Below are 19304 nucleotides of genomic sequence, written 5' to 3' on the forward strand. Positions count from 1 at the left end.
TCAGACCATGGTGTGCCAGTAGTTCCTGGGGTTGTGGATTCTATCTGCACATATGCATTTTCTCACTCAAGAGGCAATGAAAGGAAACTGCTGTTATGTGGGGTTAGGAGAAATGTTCTGTGTGCTCAGGTTTGGGAAGAAGGAAATACCTGCTGAGCTTCTATGGTTTTCAAACAGGGTTTCTAGATCTGCCCCACTTCATCCAGGACAAGCGCAGACTTCACATAGCTTATTTCTTGGGTTCCCCTCAAATGTCTGTTTGAAGAAAAGGTTTTGTGAAAAAAAAAATCCACTCAGAAATCAGGTCAGTGGTTGCCTGGGAGAAGGGAGTAGGAGCACGGGCTTCAAAGAGGTGAGAGATTTTTTGGGGGCGGGGGTATTCTGCACCTTGAATATGGTGGTTGTTATAGGAGTATGAATTTTTGTCAAAACTCGTCGAGCTATATGTTAAGATGGGTTAAGTGTGTTTTATGTAAATCATACTTAAGTTGATTTGAGAATTGAAAACCACTGTTTCGGACCAGTGTTTCTCAAACTTTTAAATATCCATGCTCCTTTAGATTAGACTAAAAACCTCACTTGTTTTTAGTTACTGAGAATTTTGAAATGAATTAATGGTAATGGGAAAGATTAAATCAAAACGATGGGAATTTTAGAATATGCTCTGTTGATTTGGAGACAAGACTAATAAAGCGGGTACCCAGTTTTGAATTATTCAGAATTTGTATTCGCACTTTTTTTTTTTTTAGTATGAAGGATGTTTTCAGGACTCTGGAAGGTGCTAATCTTGGAAGTTTCAGATAACTTTGATAACTAAAACTTTTTTGATAACTGTATAATCATATTAATCATACACATTTATTGATGCCTACTCTGAGTTTTAAACAGTTCATAGAAATGAATTCAGTTGATCTTATGCTGGTAACAGAGAGACTATTATTATAATCTCCACTTGGCAGATAAGAAACTGAGTTCCACAGAGGTCATGCAGTTTGCCTAGAGTCACACAGTTGGTAAGTAGGTGCACTGGGATTTGAACTCAGATACATACAGAATCTTTACTTTTAATTTCTACTGTACTACCCCGCACTTAAAACAACACAGGGGACCTGGTTGTCTGAACTTTCAAGGGTTCCTCTGTAGAATCTTTGTGCAACTTTTAGTTTATTTACTTTGTTTTTTTATTTTTTATTTTTTAAATTTTACTTTAAGTTCTGGGATACATGTGTAGAACATGCAGGTTTATTACATAGGTATACACGTGCCATGGTGGTTTGCTGCGCCCATCAACCCGGAATCTAGGTTTTAAGCTTTGCATGCATTAGGTATTTGTCCTAATGCTCTCCCTCCCCTTGCCCTGCACCCCCTGTCACCCCTGACAGACCCTGGTGTGTCATGTTCCCCTCCCCGTATTTGCACTTTTTAAACTTTCATTTGTGTGTGTGTGTGTGTTTCTGTGTAAGGATAAAATATTATTGATACATTTGAAGTTCTCTTTGGCTACCACCATTTCATCTCTGTCTCATTTTGTCCTCCCTCCTTTTTCTTCCCTCTTTCTTTCCTTCTCTCTCCTTTCTCCCTATGGAGGGAACAATATAAAAGTATCCTGTACATTCATTCTTCCAGTCTATTTGTTGACATTTTTTCACACACACATATGTGCACACACACACACAGACACAAACACTCCTAAAAACAAAGTCTTATTTTGAACTTTTGTTTGTAAATTTATGCAATCAGTCTCAGAGTATACAGCTCATTCTGCAATTTGCTTTTTTCTAATCAACATTTTTGAGATCTACTCATCATGGTATGTGTCTAGGTCTTGGTAATTTTTTTAACCTTTTACTGTTGTGTAGATTTCCATCCTACTAATATATCACAACCTAGTTTTCAATTTCCCTTTTTTTGTTGTTGTTAGTACCCCGTGGCTATGACCTTCCCTACACATGCAGCAGCATTTCTCTAGGTGAAATTTACAACTGAAATTCCTGTTTTATGGAGGTAGAATATGCTTTCCCAACTACACAAGTACATCCCAATTCTCGGCCGAAGATTGTGATATTCACATCTTCTCCTTCTGTTACTTTGGTTTAGTTGAGAGTCACAGCTATGGACTGTGAATGTTGTCTTGTGAATGTGGGCCATGGATGGTGAATAGGGATTGTAACTGTGGGTTGATAAATGTTTTCTTAAAGATCCAAAAAGTAAATATCCCAGGCCTTGCTGGACAAGAGTTAAAATGGAGGAAATTATGTATAGAGAATATTTAAAATGTAACTATTAAAAAATGTGAAATGTGAAGATAAGCTGGGTGTGGTGGCTCATGCCTGTAATCCCAGCACTTTAGGAAGCTGAGGTGGGAGGATCGCTTGAACCTAGGAGTACGAGACCAGCCTGGGTGACATAGTGAGATGCCCATCTCAATAAAAGAAAAAAAAATTATAAAAACTAAAATAAAATAAAAATGTAAAAATCATCCTTAGTTTGCTGGCTGCGAAAAAGCCGCAACTGGATGGATTTGGCTAATGCACTGTAGTTTACTGACCCGTGTCCTCCATGGTCTTCTAGTTCTAATGTGAACTTACTTATTAACAGATAGGTCAGTGCATGTGTTGAAACACACACACAGGGTTTTTGAGCAATGTGAGAAGTTAAGTTGTTGGCACACACACTGGCTGTGGCCAGCCCGGGGAAAACAGTGTCCCATTTCCTAGAAGGCTGCTGTTGCCCTTTGCTGTCAGAGGCAGCAAGGCCTGAGACTGGCCTCATTTCTTACCCCAAGGTGCCCCCTGCCTCTCTGCCCTCTCCACAGGTGTGGTGCCCCTTCCTTGGTGAGTGGACACACAGCATTGGTGCTCTGTCTCAGTGCTAAACCCAAAGGCCCATCTTCCTCACCCTATAGCACCCTATGACACTCTCTTACAAGGAGTGTGAAGTATGTGTTGGGCGGGGTCCCTCCAGTGGGCTCAAGGACAAAACGCTGTGAGGCATTTGGAGGCACAGTGGAAGGCAGAGCCACAAAAACAGGCCGTTTTGAAAATATGAAATCAGGGACTGTCAAAGGGTTCAGCCTTTTTCCAAAGATGGGGTCGGAATGGGATATAGGCAAAGCTGATAGGGTGGAAATACCCGACCCAGCTTGTTCCCTGAGATAACTAGAGGAAGTAGGATTAATGGAATAAATGACAGTTTTAAAAAGGCTCAGGTAAAAACAGTTGTTTGTAAAACCCTTGCCCTAGGCCATTTCCTGTCCTTCCAATAGCACTGCATTCAGATTCACCGTGACCACTGACATCCAGTCTACTTTTTACCATTTCTGCATAAGGCATCTCTACAATCTCTTTCTCCAACAACTTTGAAGGTACCCTTTAGGAGGTGCCTGCCCTGGGGACTCTGTAAGTTCCTCTGGTACAAGGAAGGGAGTTTGCAGGGAGTGGGAGGGATTACAGGAAGAAGCAAAGAGTGAATCACCTGTGTGTGTGTGTGTGTGTGTGTGTGTGTGTGTGTGTGTGTGTGTGGGAATACAGAAACTCTCCCTTTTCACAAATGTCAAACTTGCATAGAAAATACTGTTGCAAAGCCGGGCCTGGTGGCTCACGCCTGTAATCCCAGCACTTTGGGAGGCTGAGGCAGGTGGATCACGAGGTCAGGAGATCTAGACCATCCTTGCCAACATGGTGAAACCCCATCTGTACTAAAAATACAAAAATTAGCTGGGTGTGGTGGCACGCACTTGTAATCCCAGCTACTTGGGAGGCTAAGGAAGGAGAATCGCTTGACCCCGGAGGGTGGAGGTTGCAGTGAGCCGAGATCATGCCACTGCACTCCAGCCTGGCAACAGTTCAAGACTCTGTCTCAAAAAAACAAACAAAAAAAAGGAAACAAAAGAAAATACTCTTGCAAATCTCAGTGCCCACTTAAATTCTGTCAATTCCACCCAATGTGGATGAGTCCAGTGCTACCACTGTCCTCTCCCACCACCCTGCTTGCTTTTTGTTGCCCACCTCTCCAGATTAGGACAGCCCTCTTTGTATTTCCCTCCGACAAACACACTCCCTACTTCTACCCCAGCCCCATTCATTCAACAGAGATCAGAGAAGACATGACAACAAAGAAGAGACACAACTGACTGAAATTCTTCAAGACCCAGGATGCACCTGAGTCCGTTCCAGGCCCCACACCTGCGGAATGGGGCTTATGCCACGGCTCTGTGAGGCAGTCCCATGAAAAGATGAGCTGGAACTGTCAGAGATGGTGGACCAGGTGAGGCCCCTGGCCTTCTTTTTCGAATCTCTCTACACATGCCATCTGTCTTTGCAGTGATGACTACACAGGCGAGGAGGTGGTTAGCTGGCAGGGCTGGCAATCAGGTGGAGGTTTCCCACTGCTGGTTTTGTCATCTGTTGACTCAAGCACTCTGCCTTTTACCTAGAGCAAACAACTCAGCAATGAAATCCCATGATCCCCTGGAGCTCGAGTTTGCTGCAGCCCACACATGGAGGGCTAAATTAAGCTGTGTGCACCTTGGCTGACATCTTCTAAATGGTTCTGTGGATAATGGTGTTTATCCCCTGTCGAGATGGGGTGACACAGAGGGAAGAACTCAAAGGTAGGATTCCGTGAGCAAACAAAGCTCACCAGTGAACTAACCATCCCCAAGTTTAAGTATTTAAATTATAGCTTCAGTGGAGAGGAGAATGTGTCATTAAATATTGTCAGGCTCCTGTGTTTATTCCCATAGCAGTAACATGGGGTTCACCGGAGAGTGTTTTATCTCCCTCTGGCCTTTGTGCGCACTGCTCCCTGAGCCAGGAGCTGGCTTCTCCCTCCCACTCTTCCTGGCTGACCTTAGTCAGGGGTTTGACGTCACTCTCTAGCTGCTCCTCCCATGCTCCTGCAGCACCCTGCACTCTCCTCATCAGAGAACTGATCAGAGTGGGTTGTGATTGCCCATGCACTTATCTAAGTCCTCTACCAGATCAGAAATAGCTGCTGCATTGCTGTCCTCACAACCTGGACCAGGATGAACAGAGCTGAGCTGGCTCTGAAATGGCCAAAGACACAAGACTCAAAGAGCAGATTCCCAGAGTTCAAGGGTCAGAAAAGCAAGGGTCCTCTTCAAGCCAGTGGCACAGTGAAGGTGCAGTGAGGAGAGGCAGGCAGGCAGGAGCTGCGGGGGTGGGGACCAGGCCTTGGAGTAAAATTCCTGGTGGCTGGAGTTCCAGATGGCAGCAGTGAACTGTGCCAGGGTGCCCAGGACTCACTCCGGGGCTGCTGGCTGAGGATCAGGAGGGGCAGGCAGGGGTTTCATGGTGCTGGGATGGGCCAAAGGCTTAACACTGGGCACGAAGGTCCTAAGCTGGTTCTAGAAGCCCACCCTAAGGTGTGTCTGGCCTCCACAGCACTGGCCCAGAGAGTGTGGCAAACCCGGGAGTGGCTTGGAAACGGAAGCTCCAACAGTCAGGCAGGTGAGATGCTGCATATCAGGCGAGTTTAATTCACAGCAGGATTTATCTGGGGCTTGGGGATGTGGAGTGCAGGAGCCAGGCCCTGGAGGTGGGAGATGATACCAATAGAAGGGTTCCAGGGTCCAAGTGGAGCCAGCGAGGAAAAAAGCAAAAGCTTTTATTAGGCTGGGTTTTCCATGAAGCAGATGCTGTGACAAGGACTGCAGGTCAAGTGGCTTATTTGGGAGGTGAAGGAAATGGTGGGAGAGTGAGGCAGTGACCAGGAAAGGGAAGGCCGCTGAGGTGCGTTATGGGATGAGTGACTACTGTGGGTAGCTGGGGCTCTGTCCTGCTGGGAGCTCAGGAAACCGGGGTGGAATATATCAGGATTGCCCCACCTGAGGAGTGAGGGAGCTGGGGCATTTACCCACCACGTCCCATCAGCCACTCTTTGAGAGCTGGTCTCCAAGGACATTGACTTATTCTCCCTCTAAAGTGACTTTAGCACCGGAGGAGACCCTCAGACAGAGATGGGGGTGCTGGCAGTGGGAGGCTGGGCTAGTGTGCACTGGATTCATCAGGCCTGAGGGCTAAGCTGCTACAAGCTTCAATGTAAACACTCATCCCTGGATTATCAGACCTGAAGGCTGGTTTGGAGCAGCCACACGTCGTCGTGAGGCTGTGAGCGCGCTTGAGCAGGCTGCTAACGCACCTCCGCCTCATGGCTCTGCATGTGGCTGCTTCTGCAGGCAGCGGCTGCCGGGACTCCCCCTGGACTGAGTCACTTATGCAGAGAGACCCTACCTGGCTCCTCTGCATACCCCTGTCCCCCGGGCCTGCTGCGTAGAAGATCCTTTGGAACTACTGGTTGAACAGAACTAAAATCCAGTTTGGGAGGGTCAGAGAGGAGAGGGGACCAGCTGCTCACTTGAAGGCCCTGAGGCCACCATCAGTGACCTGTATCCCAGGTGGGAATGCCCACCGCACGTGAGCCCCCGGTAAAGAGCCGCAGCGGCCATCTTAACATCAGCTGACCACAGAAGGCTTTCTCCCGCCAGGCACGGTGCTCTAATGTTCACATACATTCTCTCATTCCGTCTCCAATACCCTCCTAGCTAGGTCCTGGAGGCATCCCCACTGTACAGATGAGGAGAACTTTCGCCCAAGGACTCAGTTTCTCTTGGATCTCTTCTCTGAAACCAGCTGCATGTAGGATACTTACCTCTTCCTTGCCTGGTACTGTGAATGCACAGCCTTTCCCAAACCCAGGCTGGTCATGCCAGGGTGAACTCTGAGCAGGATCCTTGCACTATGTGAGGGCAGAAGTGGACAGGACTCCAGCTCTCATTGAGCTCGGCCCTCATTTCACAGCCAGAAAACGCCTTCTGCAAGGTCACAGAGCTTGGCCTAGCAGCCCCCTCTGTGGACTCCACGGGTAGAGCTGTGGTTGTTCCTCCACACTCCCTCTCCTGCAGATCAAAGACAGTTTCTAAAAATAATTTGGCTTAGGTAGCCCATTTTCTGGGCTGTATTTTCTCAGACGAATAACTTTTTTTTTTTTTTTTTTGGTGGGTAAGTGGATGACTTATGGGATTGTCATGCAACGTTTAGTCTAGGAGAAAAGGCCAATTTTTGGCTAGAGTCTTGTGGCTAGTAAGAAGAGCTCTGTGACCAGAGCAAGGGCTGAACCTTGGAGAAAAACACCGAAGGAAACTGAGGCAGCCCTCTCCTCAAGTGTCCTCAGCTGCCTGGTGCTGAGACGGATCTGGCCTAAGGGCAGGACTGGGCAATGCCCTTAGGAGGCCCGCTTTGTCTCTTTCCCTGGATTCAAAAACCCCACATCCTTATTCCAACACCAGGTCATTGTCTAGGAGAATGATTTTGACTGTTGCTGAAAAGGCATGTTTCTTCCTGGGATTTTTGGATGAGTTTCATTTCCAGTTGTGAAAAGTGAGAGCAATGTTTTTCCCACTGGGTCACCATCACTCTTCTGCCAGGCCTCCCTCTCCCTCCCACGTGCTCCTCTCTGCTGTTGGCTTGGGAGGGCCCAGGGTCAACCTTCTCCTTCAAGGCCCTGGAATGTTGTATCTCTGTCCTGTCCAACTCATCCTCCCTCAGGCCCACGTTTCCAAGAGACAGAAAACCCGTGTGTCCCATTTCTATATCTTCTATTTGTCCACATCCAACGTGGAACTAGGCTGTGGTTATTTATCATGACTGTTCTCCAATATCACCTGTCTCTAGAATTAACCTGGAAAATGCCAAACTTTTCCATCAGATTCTGGGGTGGGGTCCAACATTGCCAGGCAGACCCCATTCTCTGTGGGAACTGAAAGGGAGTGGGTCTCGGGTGGAAGGCCCCCCTGGAGGCCTCCTTCTCCACGTCCCACTCCCTCAGCAAGGCCACAGCCATGTTCACATAGTGACACTGGAGGAAAGGTAGTGGGAGGTGGTGGTGATGGAGGTAAACACAGCATGGCGTCCCAGACCAGACTGCATCAGCACATGTGCCTGGAGCGCTTAGAGAAATGATCAAACCTTGGTCTTACATCAGTTAGCTTTTCCTGCATAACAAACTCTTTCAAAACTGGATGACTTAATTTGCCAAGAAAGTAGATTTTAGATGCTCTTACCACCCACCTCCTCCACCAAAGAAAAGGATGTGAGGAGATGGATCTGTTAATTTGCTTGACTGTGGGAATCATTTCACTATGTAGATGTACGTCAAAACATTATGTTGTATACCTTAAATATATACAACTAGAAGAAAACACTTAATAGCTTCAAACACCAGCCGTTTATTTAGCTCACAGTTCTGTGGGTTTATTGCAGGAGGTCAAAGCCTGTCATTTGGACAAGCCCAGAGTCACATGGGATGGGACCCAGGGCCATGAATACGGAGAGGTGTGGACAAATTGGAGCATGGCTGCTGTCATTCGCTGGATCTCTACTCCAGGCTAGAACGGAGCCAGGCTCTGGGGATGCTTTGACTCTACTTTTAGCCCATTTCCTGGGTGATTCTCACACAGCTGCACCACAGAAAGTCAGGTGGGGACCACTGTAAACAGTGACTGGCTGGGGTTCCCACTTCTTATTGTAACATCATCATGAGTTAGAACTCAAAAACTTACAAGTAATGTAGGTGCCTGAAGTGTCCGGTGTGAGGCAAGCCGGAGTGCTCAGCCTGGGAAACCCAGGCAGTCCACAGTGGAAGGAGCTCAAATTCAACTTTGCCACATGCTGACCAGGCCCAGTCTTGGGTCTGAGTGGCATGTGGCTGTAAGCTGGCATCCCTGGTGGGCTCAGCTCTATGGTGACTCTTTCACAGACTGTAAGAAAGGTCAGTGGTCCCAGAATGGGGGTCCACATCACCCCACACAAACCCCCATTTTCATCCCAGCTGTCCCAATCGTCGGGTCAAAGTAGGGAGAGGCGCTCAGCGGTTCCCCCTTCCTTTTATCTTTGACTCCAGTTCAGCCTCCTGTTGAAATCCTCCCTGTCATCCCCGACACTTGCCTGCTTTATTTTCCCTCCTTACCACCATCTGATGCAGAGTTTCTCTGTGTATTTGTTCTCTGCCCCGCTCTCTTCCACAAGAACGTAAGCTCCACGGATGGACTCCTGTCTGTTCTGTCCACTTTGGGATCCTCAGGGCCTGCTGCACAGGGGGCCCTTATGAATAGGTCTTCCGTGAATGAAGCCCTCTCACTGGCATTTTTCACTGTAGTCATTTCTCTTTGCTGGCCAACCTGGCCTGCACCCCCCTCACAGCCCCCTGTGCTTGCTCTGTGGATGGAAGCTGTGTTGATGGAATGGAGCTTCCTCCTATGAAGGCACATCTTCCCCCAAGCCCATTTGCATTGCAAGAATTTTCTCTTGAGGAGTCTCAGAGAGATGATAAAATCTCCCATTTCCCTCAGAGCCAGGCCTCACCTGGAGGCAGAGGCAGGAGGGAGTGGGTGCGGGGCCTGAGTGTTGGAAGGTGTTTGGAGGCCTTGGCTTCTGGTGTTCCTCCCATCCCGGGTATGGAACATAGACCATTAGGACTAGAAAGTCCGTAGCTGTAATCTGTGCCAGAGAACCAGAGATGGGGAGGCTGTGTGAGTGTCCGGTGTGGGACTTGCCACTCAGGGAATCACAAGACCCCTTACATGGGGCATTTGAATTTGCACTCCCAGGTCTTACAAGTGAGGAAATAGAGCTGCAGAGATGTTAGAAATTTGCCCAGGGCCCCACAACCAATGTGAGACCCCACCTCCTACCTCCCACCTCCCACCTTGTCCCACTATACCATCCTGTCCCCATATATCTTAAGAGGGTGAGCAAGATGGAGTTTCTTTACCAAACCCAATTTTATTATATTTTATTTTTTATTTTGAAATTAAAATTTTAATTAATTAATTAATTTATTTTTAAAAATAAAGACCAAATCTTACTGTATTGCCCAGGCTGGTCTTGAACTCCTGGGCTCAAGCAATGCTCCTACCTTGGCCTCCTAAAGTGCTGGGATTAACTTGAGTACTCCTGAAGCAAAGAATATACATGGACCCTAAAACACTTTTAGCAAAAGAGGAAAGGATTTTACACTTTCATAAAGACAAAAACTGCCAGGAGGCATGGGGTCAAATTGGTTTAGGGAGAACCAAAGCCCTCCAGATAGACTTTTAATAAATCAGTTTACAATATAAAGGTCAAGGAAAGCAGCATGGCAGGACTCAGTCTCTGTGGCGTTTGGGGGCGATGTTTCCACAGCACATATTTGGTACCGTCATTTCTCAGACACCGTCATCCGACCGCTTGTTTTCCATCTTGCTGGAAGCAGCCGTGAGCAGCCCAGGCTGTTTTAGATCACGGTTTATTGGCTGGAGATGTGGAGCGTTTCCAAGGGCCAAATGTTTCAGGCAGACACACCATGTTCCTATTAGGAAACTCGGGACTTCTTGGATGAGAACATCTCACATAAAACATGAAAATTCAGCAGTTCCAACTATCAGAGAAGTTGCAGATCTGGGTCCTTTTCCAGTATGCCTCAGAACATGTCCAGGCGACCCGCTGGAAAAGACATGTTGCTTTCGGATGCTAGGAGGGTGGCCTGCAGAGGTCTCCCCTAGTCCAGTCCACACGGGGCTGGTGGTGTCACCCCACCGGCCTGGGGCTGCGCCTCCAAAAGGGCTCAGCTCCACACAACACTCCTTCACAGGAGATGCTCTGGATTTCATTTGTGGGGCAGTGGGTTTCCCCTCAGCCTCCCTCCCAGGGACCTAGCAGAAGGGGAGGCTAATCCACCCCTGCCAGAGCATCCCAGATTGTAACCGGATCTGTGCATTGGGGCCCATATTGCACAAGGACGGTGTCTGCTCAACTCGCCTCCCCCAGCATCCTTGGCTTTAATGTCAACAACCAGTGCCTGAAGCCAAAGGGGCGCTGATTCTCCAATGGTATCAGTGGAAGGACAGAAAGGGGCGATTCACAGACACCTCTCAGAGCCGTCAATCACCCAAGAGACAGCTACCAAGAGGCAAGCCTGGGGAGAAGAGGCCTATGGGGATGAGCAAAGGAGAGACCTGGACACGAGTGAAAGCCCAGCCCTATGCCCTGAGAATTTGGGAGCCACATAAATGTTGGAAATGTTTCCCTACTAAAGGGAGTCTACTGGGTTGTCTGAAGACCAAGAAGGGAATCCTACAGGGTTGTCAGAAGGATTCATTGTCAACTTCCAAAACAACTGTCTGAGCCCAGCAATAATCAGTAAACGAGTTACAGGTACCCTCCAGTTTAATGGGGTTATTATTCATTTTTGCCCTCAAAGCCTTTATATGTTCATGTGGAGGCCAAAGCATCTCCATCTTGAGTGCTAATCTGCCATGTTGACTTCTGATGAACCTCTGTTCTGGGAACGCCTCTAAGATTTCCACCTTATCTACTAGTACCATAAATCCTACCCTTAGGTCAAATCGAGCTTGGCCATAGGTCCTGTCCTTAGGCAGGTCCACGTAGCATTCTTGCCTTTCCCTGGTGGGGAAGCCGGGTTTGGCTTTAATTGTCCTACACATTACTTCCCTATGGCATACAAGCCCTGGGTCTGGGGGTGATGGCACAGGGATCCACCATCTTATCTCACTGTCCCCTGAGACACAGACATGGCTTCTGCTCATAAGGCCCCTGTTAAATGTTTCTTTCTGAGAAACTGCTTATGTCAGCCTCTTTCTTCAGCCTCTCAGCTTCCTTGAACTTTTGAGGGGTTAGGTCTGCCTAGAACAGTCTAGCCCAGATCTCTGCCCTGAAATTCGCATCTATCTATCCAACTGCCTATTTGGCATCTCCAATCAGATGCCCAGGAAGCATCTCCCATTTCACATGTCCAAAGCAAGCTCCGGACTCTTCCCCATCCACACCTGCTCTTCCTGGTCTTTCTCATCTCAGTTAATGGCAAGTCTACCCTTCCGGGAGTGTAGGCAAACTATTTTCCAGGCACCCTTGATGCTTCCCTTTGTTCACACTGTACATGTTCCTGGTGGCTTGACCTTCAAAATATGCCAAAACTGCCCATTTCTTACAGCCTCCACAGTCCCCATCCTGGTCCGGAACACTGTTACCTGTTGTGTGCAGTATTGTGGCAGTCTCCCATCTGGTCACCCCTTACCATCCTTCCTCAGCACAGCGGCTGGAGGAATTCTCTTAAAAACAGGTTGGATTATGCTGCTCTGCTTCGCAGTGTACTCAGAGTAAAATCCAAAGTTCTGACTGTGGCCTAGAAGGCCTGCATACTCTGGGCTGCCACCCTCTCTCTGACCTCATTTCCCAACCTGCTTCCCTCGTTCCTTCCTCAGGACCTTTGTGCTTGCTGCACACCTCTCGTTGAGCTAGCCATCATTGAAAGCACCTTTGCAAAATGATAATAGTGAGAGAAATCTGACAGAGTTGCCTCCATCTTGCTTCTAACTTCCAAGCTGTCCTTGATCACTCCTGATCATAGGCCAAGCTAACTTTGGGAGAAATTTAGTTTATAGTTTAATCTTAAAACAAAGATGCTTGATCAGGCATGGTGGCTCATGCCTCTAATCCCAGCACTTTGGTAAGCTGAGGTGTGAGGATTACTTGAGCCCAGGAGTTTGAGACCAGCCTGAGCAACACAGGGAAATCCTGTCTCTCTCTAAAAAAAAAAAAAAAAAAAAAAAAAAAAAAAAAAAAAAAAGAAAAGAAAAAGAAAATATAATAGCTGGGAGTGGTGGCATGCCCTTGTAGTCCCAGCTTTTTGGGAGACTGAGGTAGGGGATTGCTTGAGCATGGCAGGTTGAGACTACAGTGAGCAGTGATTGTGCCACTGAACTTCAGCCTGGGCAACAAAGCTAGACCCTATCTTAAAAAAAAAAAAAAAAAGATGCTGATAGCCCTTCCCAAAACTAAACTGCCTTTGAAAAACTAATGAAAGGCCACAAGGTTAATATTTTGAGAGGAGAGCCTGAATTCTCTAAGACATAGGCTTAGTTAACCAATAACCAGCCATTGTTTTGGTGGTCACAAGTCTTGCAACATCGCAGATTGCTCCTATAGATAACATCACTACTGTAGAACCTAAGACTGGTCTCTTGAGATGTTTTTTGGACTTCTGCATTCCTGATAACTGGCTGACTCCACCCAGACCAATGACCCATGACTCAATGAGTCCCGTGACCCCTACCCAGGAACGCACAAGGAACAATTCCCACACTCCTATGATTTCATCCCCAACCAATCAACATTCCCCATTCCCTAGCCCCCTGCCCAACAAACTATCCTTGAAAAACCTTAATCTCCAAGCCTTCCAGACTAATTTGATTGAAAACTTCATCTCCTACTCACCAATTAAACTTTTTTTTTTTTTTTTTTTTAAGAAAGGGTCTCACTTTGTCATCTAGGTTGGAGTGCAGTGCTGTGATCATGGCTCACTGCAGCCTCCATCTCCTGGGCTCAAGTGATCCTCCCACCTCAGCCTCCCAAGTAGCTGAGACTACAGGTGTGCACCACCACACCTGGCTAATTTTTTTTTTTTTTTGTAGAGATGAGGTCCCACTGTGCTGCCCAGGCGGATCTTGAACTCCTGAGCTCAAGAAATCCTCCCCCACCTTGGCCTCCCAAAATGCTGGGATTATAGGCATAAGCTGCCACACCAGGACATACATTCTTTTTTCTTTTTTTTTTTTTTTTTTAAGGCAGTGCCATGGTCTTAGTGAATTGATTTTGTCTGTGTAGCAGGCAGGAAGAACCCATCGGGTGATTATATTTCGGGGCAGTCAGGTGATGGCTTCCACCAGCTTTACTACGGTAGACGCCTTGGCACTTTGTCCATCTTTAAGGTGGCTCAGATAGACACTGCTGATGCCTGTCCATAGCCCTCAGTGCTCGTCTTTCTCATGGGTGTCAATGGCATCCTTCTGGAAGCACCTGCCACTCTCTACATAGAGTGCTCATGGCTTGCATGGCACAGGCCAGGTGGGATTTCGGAATTACAATTCCTTCCTTGTCCATTGGTTGGGACAATTCTGAAGCACGTTTAACATGCTCTCCCAGAGTTCCCCACCAGAATCTCCACTGCCCATAGTGTTAACTGACCTGATAGCACATGTGTTATTGGCTTCCTTCCCTTCCCCACTTTCCTATGCATTTACTTGGATCACCTTCCAAATAAATCACTTGCTTTCAAATACTCATCTCAGGGTCTGCTTTTGAGCCTCAAGCCTCTGCTGGTGTGACAGCTATCTAGGGAGGCAAACAAGTAGCCAAGACCCTATCTCCTTGTGACTCAAAGCTCAGTGTGCAAAGTCCCTTTTTCCTGAAGCAGCTATTGTTCATGATTTCTACATGGGCAAATGACTGTAGGTCTCAAAAATGTAAAAGCAGATACATCTTGGAGGCCAAGAAAGCAGTCCTGCTGTGGTTCCACATGTGTTCCTCATGACCCAAAGCATCTAGTCTGCAGTGAAAATACCCATGCAGACCCAAAGAGGTGCTGGCTGAAGTTGATGTAGCAGAGGATCGCGGCTGGGCTTGAACTGGGACCTACTTTCTTCTGCCAGGAGGTTGGGCGATTTCCCAGGCCAAGTGTCTGCATGTTCCTGCAGTCTTGCTCTGTTCCTCTCTCACATGCCAATGGACCATCATTGCTGGTGTTAGTGATTTAAGCTTTGATCACCCAGGTGGAAGGGAAAGTCAACCTTAGTTCCTATGAGACCTTGGAGTTTCAGAGCCCAGGTTTTTCAGACTGTCCTGGTAACTGTGGCTGTGAAGCAAACCACCTTAAACCTAGTGGCTTAAAACAATGACAACACTTATTTTGCTCGTAAATCTGCAATTTGATCAGGGCTTGGCAGTAGTTCATCTCTGCACCCATGGCATCAACTGGAGCACCTCAAAGGTCAAGGGCTGAAATCTTCACTCATCCATGTGTCTGGGAGCTGGTGCTGGGAAGATGTGAGTAGCCAGAGCTGGGACAGCAGGGGGCTACAAGAATCTCTCTCTGCTCTCAGTGGTCTCTCCATGGGATCGCTTTAGCGTGATGACCTTAGGGCAGCCAGACTTCTTACACAGTAGCTCAGAGCTCCAAAGCTACATGTCCTGAGTGAGAGAGAGCCTGGTGGAAGCTGTGTGACTTTTTATGATTTAGCCTAGGAAGTTAAACAGCATCAGTTCTGGCACATTCTGTGGGAAGGAGTTATAAAGCTTCACCCTTATTTGGCCATGTTTGGTAAATATAATCTGCCACATGGATCTTTGCTTTGGAGTCTGATGGTGTGATGTTCCTCATGGCCCAAGGCATCTAGTCTGCGGTGAAAATACCCATGCAGACCCAAAGAGGCATTAGCTGAAGCTAATGTGGCAGGGGATCATGGCTGGGCTTGAGCTGGGACCCACTTCCTTCTGCCAGGGGATTGGGCAATTTCCCAGGCCAAGGGTCTGCATGAGTTATACACATGGCTTGCTGATGCTGTTGTTGAAGAGAGAGGAAGACTTTTGGCAGTAAAAGAAGAGAGATGAAATGAAGGGAGGGATGGCAAGGGGTGGTTCCCTGCCCAGCCTCTGAGACTGCTTGAAATTCCCAGTGGGACAGCCAGAGACAAAAGGCAATAGAGCTTGTTTACAGAAGGTGCTTTTGAGATGCTGAGTGCAAGCAGCCATACTTCAGGGTCCAGGCAACGACATGCAGCACAGAATGGGGGAGCAAGGAATCCTGTTCTGCTCCAGCACCTTGGGAACCAGGGTTTGGGCTGTTCTGGGAGGAGGGATTTACAAGGGTGTGCTCATGGAGGGCACTGAAAGTGATGGGCAAGGACCATGACAAGGGCCTGCAACAGAACATGGGAGTATCTGTGCCTCTACATTTGTAAAACACCACCTGGGAACATTCTAAAATAGTGGGAGGAGATGAGGGAGGACCTGTGTCCCGCCAGGTGCAGGCTCGGAGCTGGCACAGGTATATGATGTGAGTATGTCCTCATCGTGTTCATAGTCACGGGTGTTTGGGGAGGGTAATAGAAGGTTAAAGACATAGTCACAATCATAGCCATTTTTGGTAAATTGCAGTGGCAGTCATGTCTGTGTGTGTGTGTGGCTAAAAAGTGAAAGACAAAAGTTGAGTGGGTGAGTGGGTGAGACTGACATTTGCACTAAGTACCTGAGTCATTCTGAAGCAGGTGGCCCACCACACAGCCTTGTTGATTAAAAAAAAAAAAAAAAAAGACCACTCTTCCATGGCATGTCTGCTACGCTGAGAATCCTGTCATTTCTGTGGCTGGGATTTGAATCTCAGCAGGAGAAGAGGAGTTGGGAATTTTTAACTGAAAATTGACCATATGGCTTCAGTGTTTCAATAAGGAAGATATCTCCTAGAGACATCCTGGGGACATCATAGCACTCCTGGACCTCTCCAGAAGGTGCTCACCATTTCGTGGCATGATTTTTTAACAACAGTCACAGGACATTTATAATTCCTTCAGGGAAAATTATGAGACTTCTAAATGCTGCTGTGTCCAATATATTTTTATCATTCAAAAAAGATTTTTTTCTCATTTAGCAAAATGCATGTTGACTTTTGAAAAATCAAAGAAAAATTTGAGTAAGCAAATAAGACAAAATCCCTTTACATCTTAACACTCAGATATATCCAATATTAATAGTATACATACATAAAAGACACAAAATAATAAATCAAAAGTGCTTGCATTTCTCTCCTCCTTTTCTGAGAAGGGATGTCTTTATTATTCTGGGTAGAGAGACTGGTGGAAAAGAAATCTGGACAAGCTGAGAGAGACCAGGTTGATCTATACAGGAAAGGGCATGGAGATACCAGAAGGAGGAAAAATAGGGAAGGGGAGAAATTTGGAAGAGAAGGGGGAGGGGTGCAGGGAGAGAGAGAAGAGGAGAAGGAAGAGGAGAGAGTAGTGAGGAAGAAAGGCAGAAAACCTGGGAGTTTTGGGGGATGGGAGAGATAAAAAAGAGAATAGGAGGATATCCCAATAGCTGTAGTATTGAGTAGAATTTTAACGAAAATATGGCAAAATATAATTATTAAAGAAATATTTGTGGCCAGGCGCGGTGGCTCACGCCTGTAATTCCAGCACTTGGGGAGGCTGAGGAGGGCAGATCACAGGGTCAGGAGTTCGAGACCAGCCTGACCAACATGGTGAAATCTCCTCTCTACTAAAAATGCAAAATTAGCTGAGCCTGGTGGCGCATGCCTGTAATCCCAGCTACTCGGGAGGCTGAGGCAGGAGAATCGTTTGAACCCAGAAGGCAGACATTGTAGTGAGCCAAGATTGCACCATTGCACACCAGTCTGGGCACAAGAGCAAAAAACTCCATAGCAAAATAAATAAATAAATAAATAAATATTTGTTATCATACACCATCAGAAAACTTATTAACATACATTACTCTTCAGTTCTGGCTTGATGATTGGAGTTATATTAAAGCCTGAAGATGACCCAGTTGTATTTGGTGTATTTATATCCATCTGTATAATTTAATATTATTAAAAAATCAAAGTAAGATCTTATTCTGTGTATTCTGACCTGACATTTTTACTTAACAACACGTGTAGAACATAACCTTTAATGGCCACATAACATTCCAGTGCATAAAATAATGTACTATGATTTATTTAATTTATTTTTCATCGATGATTGGGCTTGTTTCTTTTTTCTTCAGTCCTTTTTTTGGTATGATTCTAAGCAATATACCAATGATGAATAACCTTATAAAAAATCTTCGTGCACATGTGTGATGATTTACGTATAGAATGACTTCCTTTGGATACATTTCTTAAAGTGGATTTACTGAGCCAAAGGGATTATAAAATATTATAATTTGGCCGGGCGTGGTGGCTCAAGCCTGTAATCCCAGCACTTTGGGAGGTCGAGGCGGGTGGATCACGAGGTCAGGAGATCGAGACCATCCTGGAGAACACGGTGAAACCCCGTCTCTACTAAAAGATTACAAAAAACTAGCTGGGTGAGTTGGCGGGCGCCTGTAATCCCAGTTACTCGGGAGGCTGAGGCAGGAGAATGGCGTAAACTCGGGAGGCGGAGCTTGCAGTGAGCTGAGATCCGGCCACTGCACTCCAGCCCAGGCAACAGCGCGAGACTCCGTCTCAAAAAAAAAAAAAAAAAAAAAAAAAAAAATTATAATTTTTAATACTCATTGCTGGACTGTCTTACAGAAAACTTAACTAACTCTTCTCCCATTGTGAGTACAGCTCCTCACCTATTGATTCTAAACTATCTTCCTTTGCATTGTAACAATATCCTGAGAGTAAGTCAGCCAGAATGTTAGCTCCGGAAAGGCAACAGTTCCCTCTGACTTTACATAACATGAACGGGAGCTCAATACACACCTTTGAATGAATGAATGATTGGCGTGCTGGGTGGCTGGCTGGGTGGAATTGGAGGACTCAAGGGCAGGGTTTCTATTTATCTGAAGCCCTCTAATGTCGGACACACTGCCAAGCACAAAGTAGGTATCTAATGCTAATACTCTCAGGAAGTTGGTTTTCGTCCAGCTGTATTGCCATTTGGAAGTCAGTAATACTTTTTAATCTAAGAAAGTGGAGAGTTGACTTGAAAATATCTGAATCCGGAAGAAGTCTGTTGCCCCAAGAATGGGTTATATTTCCTGGAGGATTGTCCACCAATATTTACTACAGCATCCATGCTAATAACCTCTGTTGATAAGTTTCTCTTGGCGTGGGCCCAACCTGAGTAAATCTTTGTTGTCTTTAGATAATAGACCAAGCAACCTTTTGGACATTGCTTTAAAAATCTGTGTTGTGAAGACTGAAGGAGAGAATGAGTAGGTGGCAACTAGCGCAGTGCCTGGCACAGAGTTGCCTCTCAAAAATGGTGCCTGTTACTGTGAGTAAGTCCATGACTCATCAGTGTTGCCTGGTCTCATCCATTCAAGAATAAAATGAGGCTGCGTGTGGTGGCTCATGCCTATAATCCCAGCATTTGGGAGGCCTACACAGGAGGCTCGCTTGAGGCCAGGAGTTTGAGACCAATCTGGGCAACGTAGGGAGACCCCCTCACTACCTACAAAAAATAGAAAACTTGGCAGATGTGGTCGTGCATGCCTGTAGTCCTAGCTGCTTGGGAGGCTGAGGTTGGAGGATCTTTTGAGCCCAGGAAATCAAGGCTACTGTGATTCATGACTGTTACAGTAGGTAGCTAGTCAGGCATGAGCCCAGCAGGACAGGGCTCCCATCACCACCAGGAATATCAGGTGACCCTCAGGTGATAATCAGGTGGTTGTTACATTGTCTTTCTAAAGTAATAATTGGTCACAGCCAGCGCCAGGGAAAGGCAGTCTCCCAATAGATAGAAA

Source organism: Macaca nemestrina, chromosome 15 (genome assembly GCF_043159975.1).
Source record: "Macaca nemestrina isolate mMacNem1 chromosome 15, mMacNem.hap1, whole genome shotgun sequence".
Lineage (NCBI taxonomy): Eukaryota > Metazoa > Chordata > Mammalia > Primates > Cercopithecidae > Macaca > Macaca nemestrina.